Source organism: Leiobunum rupestre, chromosome 6 (assembly GCF_980474605.1).
Source record: "Leiobunum rupestre chromosome 6, qqLeiRupe1.1.hap1, whole genome shotgun sequence".
NCBI lineage: Eukaryota > Metazoa > Arthropoda > Arachnida > Opiliones > Sclerosomatidae > Leiobunum > Leiobunum rupestre.
The window spans coordinates 57,392,221-57,398,220 of record NC_143389.1 but is presented as its reverse complement, the minus strand read 5'-3'; positions in this window follow the sequence as shown (position 1 = coordinate 57,398,220).

The following is a 6,000-nucleotide window of genomic DNA, read 5'->3' as shown; positions in this document are numbered from 1 at the left end:
TGGATATTTTTTCCAAATTATAGATCCTCCATTTTTTCCAAATTATCGATCCTGCATTTTTTCCAAATTATCGATCCTGCTTTTTTTCCAAACAATCGATCCTGCATATTTTTTCCAAATATCGATCCTGCATATTTTTTCCAAATTATCGATCCTGCATATTTTTTTAATTATCAATCCCAAATTTTCTTAAATAATCGATCCATCATATATAATCAATCCTGCATATAATAATCGATCCTGCATAGATTTAAATTATCGATCCTGAATATATTTAAATAATCAATCCTGCATAGATTTAAATAATCGATCCTGAATATATTTAAATAATCGAGACTGCATATTTTTAAAGTAATCGATCATTCATATTTTTCCAAAATTATAGATCCAGATAATTTGCAGGCACGTGAAGCTCAACACCCTGTACGTTGTTAGAAACGTGAGCGTATTGCTCAATCAAAAAGAAAAGCGAAGCACCGTTAAGCGCGGTAGAAGAAGAAGAACTGGCTCCGCTTTTGTCGCTTCCGATCGTTCTCTTTCAGCCGCTCTTTCGTCAGTATGCAAATAGGACGCGCGTTTACGACAGCTACTCAACTCGGGCGAAAAAACGTTTCATCTTCATGATTTCGGAAAAGCCGTTATTTCGTCCTTTAACAAGTTTAAAGAACTCTTCGCTTTACCGTTGAATTTCATTGTGTTCTTTAAACCATTGTCTTGACGAAAATATAACAATTACAGCTTTTCAATTCCATAGATTATGGAAAAACATATATATCCTAGATTGAAGGTGTCCTTGAAAAGTGACCGTGGCTTTATTGTATCTTAATATTGGTCTAGCTGTCACTAGTATGAAAATAAGTGGTCCTAATGTCTTTATAATATCAAGACGTAACGACTAGACCTAAAAACCCAATTTAAGTCGGTTGCAGTGCCAGTTTTGATCAATAATATTGGCTTTAAACTACACCGAATAAACCACCGTATACCAAGGGTTTCGTACTAATTCCGTTTCACAATCAAACCCACAATTAACCTTTAAATTAACGATATGTAATAGCATTCAGTGATGTAACTACATTTTTGGTTCGAAGGGGTCTCACAAATTAATTATTTTGTTCGCACAGCCATACAATTTGGGAGGGCAAGTGAATCATACCCCCCCCCTCGCTAAGTAATTTGTCGTATTAGAATAAATTTACCTTCGGAATATCGTCAAGTTAAAATCCTGGTTTTGATTAGCAATTTTGCGTTCACGTACCACTTAACTTTTGACCGCGTCTCGCTAGGTGGAGATTTTCTTCCAGTGAAGAAGTCACTCGGTTAATAGCTATTAGTAAAATACTTGATAAATAGTCGTACTTATGGAAAAAATACATAATACGTACGAGCAAACCATTGGCTAAATACTGGCAGGGCCGGATTAAGACTTTATGGGGCCCTAGGCCCAAGTTAATTTTGGTGCCCCTTTCAATAGCGAGCGAAGCGAGCTAGGCGCTTCCTCAATTTATAATTGAGAAATGGAAGGAAAATTCATTTTGCTGCCAGATTTAGAATGTCGTCAGGGGCAGTCCGTCAGAGAATGTGACAATCAAACGTTTTTGGTTCATAGGCCTGCGGGTTGATGCATTTACTAAAAACCAAATGAAAAAAGTTTTGTACTTTTATTTTTTTCGAACCCTCTTGGTGCCCCTTGTAGGCTTGGTGCCCGAGGCCCAGGCCTATTCGGCCTATTGGTTAATCCGGCCCTGAATACTGGCCATTAAGACCTTTGATGATTAGGCCAACGTTATCACCGTATGGTTATATAATATCGCTCTCACGGGAGAAGTTTGTAACTCCCTATCCCTCTAATGTTATTCGTTTGAAAGACGGAACTTCGCAGGCTACCGAGGGGGTAGAAATCTAGAAATACATTAGAAATATTAGAAATCTAGAAATACATTAGAAATATTAGAAATCTAGAAATACATTAGTAATATTAGAAATCTAGAAATACATTACAAATATTAGTAATCTAGAAATACATTAGTAATATTAGAAATCTAGAAATACATTAGAAATATTAGAAATCTAGAAATACATTAGTAATATTAGAAATCTAGAAATACATTAGAAATATTAGAAATCTAGGGAAATCGAAAGAATATTGGAAATCTCGAGAAATCGAAAGAATATTGGAAATCTCGAGAAATCGAAAGAATATTGGAAATCTCGAGAAATCGAAAGAAATCTAGAAATAAACGGAAATACTTTCAATATTTCTAGAAATCGAGAAATCGAAAGAAATATTGGAAATTTAATAAATATCGGAAATATTTAAGAAATATCGGAAATATTTAAGAAATATCGGAAATATTTAAGAAATATCGGAAATATTTAAGAAATATCGGAAATATTTAAGAAATATCGGAAATATTTAAGACATTTCGGAAATATTTAAGAAATATCGGAAATATTTAAGATATATCGGAAATATTTAAAACATTTCGGAAATATTTAAGAAATATCGGAAATATTTAAGATATATCGGAAATATTTAAGACATTTCGGAAATATTTAAGAAATATAGGAAATATTTAAAAAATATCGGAAATATTTAAGAAATATTGGAAATATTTAAGACATTTCGGAAATATTTAAGAAATATCGGAAATATTTAAGATATATCGGAAATATTTAAGACATTTCGGAAATATTTAAGAAATATAGGAAATATTTAAAAAATATCGGAAATATTTAAGAAATATCGGAAATATTTAAGAAATATCGGAAATATTTAGGAAATATCGGAAATATTTAAGAAATACCAGAAATATTTAAGAAATACCAGAAATATTTAAGAAATACCAGAAATATTTAAGAAATACCAGAAATATTTAAGAAATACCAGAAATATTTCGAAATATCGGAAATATTTAAGAAATATATATTTGGAAATCAGAAATCTGGTGTACAATGTTTTTCCAAGTGGCTACCCGCAGGTTACCGCCGATTTTTCAAAACCATTTTTGGAAGAAAAATACCGCGATTTGTAGATAAATTAGTTCCCATTGAAATATGCATTTGAGCCTGTGAAGGTTTACGTTTCGTTTTAATAACCCAGATGGATACTTTTCTAGTAACCGATATATCGTACACTTCTGCTATTAGCAAACTAGAAGGCAGTGGAAGTGGCTGAGAATGAAGTCGGCAATAATATGTGGGCCGACACCCAAAACTGGTCGAACTGGTTGAAAGAGAAAAGCGAGTACGAAACCACTTCGCTCGGGTTTTTACTTCGCTTAAAAACGCGCTTTAAAGTTTAAAACAAAAAGAGAGAAACATCAACTTTTAAATATTATAAAACGAGTCAGCTGGTACCGCCGTAACTGCCTCCGAGCGCCGGTTCCGCCGGTGTATCCGCGCTTCCCGATGACGAGCTTTCACTTTCTCGTTTTACGAGCAGAGTGTTGGCGACACCGTGTTTTCGGTGCCCTACTAACCTAGACATTAACTTCATGAACGGAAGCTCCCCTAAAAACTATATAATCCTGTATTTTTGGGCGAAGGGGGGGGGGGGTACTTCGCTAGTTAATTACTTTATTCAAATCGAGGGCATCTTGGCAATATTTATTGCCAATGAGATTTGAAAGAAACCCTCTGCTTATCTTTTATATTATGTTATCAGATAGAAACCCTTTGCTTGACTTTTAATATTATAATTTCAAAAATAAACCACATGCTTGTCTTTTAATATTAAATTATCAAAAAGTAACCCTCTGCTTGTCTATTAATATTATAATATCAAAAATAAACCATCTGCTTGTCTTTTAACATTAAATTATCAGAAAGAAACCCTCTGCTTGTCTTTTGGTATTCTAATACCAAAAAGTAACCCTCTACTTGTCTTTTAGTATTATAATATCAGAAATAAACCATCTGCTTGTCTTTTAACATTAAATTATCAGAAAGAAACCCTCTGCTTGTCTTTTAGTATTCTAATATCAAAAGGAAATCCTCTGCTTTTCTTTTAATATTATAATATCAGAAAGAAACCATCTGCTTGTCTTTTAATATTATAATATCAGAAAGAAACCTTCTGCTTGTCTTTTAATGTTATAATATCAGAAAGAAACTCTCTGTTTGTCTTTAATATTAAATTATCAGAAAAAACCTCTCTGCTTGTATTTTAATATTATAGTATCAGAAATAAACCATCTGCTTGTCTTTTAATATTATAATATCAGAAATAAACCATCTTCTCGTTTTTACACACAATCCTTAGGGATTTGTGTGTATTACGATCACCTACTGTGTAGCCGCCGCCGCCGCCGCTGCCGTACACACGATTGCTCGCGGTACGTTAGTGGTACAAAGGCGATTGATATCTCAATCGATAGGCACTATTACAGCCTCGACGGGATTTTCGTAATTTTGGGATCGGAGCCCGAGAAGGTGGGCAAATGCCCAATTTACTATTTTTTGTGGTTTCGCTTTGTGTGGTTGATATTTTATTTAAAATTAAGTCCGATAACGTTAAAAAAAATATTTTTGGTTAGGTTAGGATTCAGCGGATATACAACTTCAGTTATATCAGTAAATATTAAATTTAAGTATAGTTTCCTGGTTAATTTACGGGACCCCAATTTTCGCGGTTTTATATTTTCGCCTAAAAGTCTACATAACGTTCTTTAATTTAAGTCCGATTTTCATGAGAGTTATATTTTTGAATAGCTGTGGTTTCCCTTAAACCTAGATTTGCAATTACGTTGCTTAATTTTAATTCTAAGTGAGGTTTTTTGGACAGCGTATACGGACCCCCGCAACTTCCGACATGGTAAATCCGCGTGTCTATAGAGTTCTAAACGCCAGTTTCCCTCTCGCATTTTTCAAGGCCGTTCGCGCCGAGCTTTCAACGTGTTCCCAGAAGTAACAATAAGTGTGACCCCCAACGTTTTACGCACGTTTAACGCCCTTTTTACGCACGTCGTACGACAGGAAGTAGGTAAGTAAGATTTGATCAAAAATCACCAGTTTTGTTACTTCTAGGCCTATTCCAGCTTAGGTTGCAGCCGCGTTGGAAAAAGTTTATTTTAAGTGAGTTAATTAGCCATTTCGCGTCATACCTGAATTCTTTACGCGCTGAAGCTATATTCGCATTCCACTGAAAGCCTGCTTGCAATAAGAATAACGTATGAACAGGCGCGTAAAAAATAAGTGTGACCCTAAATATTTGTTATGCCCAGAAGTTAAGCATAAGTGTGCCACTAAATATTTTTTTGACCATCTGCCGTACACACGATTGCTCGCGGTACGTTAGTGGTACAAAGGCGATTGATATCTCAATCGGTAGGCACTATTATAGCCTCGACGGGATTTTCGTAATTTTTGGGATCGGAGCCCGAGAAGTGGGGAATTTGCCCACTTTAGTGTTTTTGGTCGATTTTCAATTAAATGTACCCCACCACCCGCGTAGGCACTATTGTCATATTTGAATTCGCCACCTTATTTCCAAAACCAGGTAACTCGAAAAACTTGGTTTTTTTTAAATTAATTTACATTAAAGTGTTCGCGTTTCGCCACCTTATTTTCAAAACCAGGTAACACGAATAATTCTTTTCCGATAACATTCCTCTTGGGTTTATTAAGTTATTACATCAGTGAATGTTTAATATTATATTATCAGAAAAACATCTTCTATAAAATTAAAACAAACTAAATATGATGCGTGGAGTAGAAGAGCTCTCAAACATTTTCTAAAGTAATTCTAAAGATTTCTTTAGAGTAATCTAAATATATTTTTAACGAAATAGAAAAACTGTTTAAAGTTCATTTTCAAGAGTATAATTACTCGAAATATATTCTAAAGTAATAAGTATTTTTCTAAAGCCAATATCTCCAGAAAAATCACCCATCCTAGATTATTCTAATGCTATTTTATAAATATTTCTAAAATAACCTTCAAAGAGAACTGTAAAAAATTATTGAAAATGGTTTTTTCAATAGTGCAATTGCACCAAA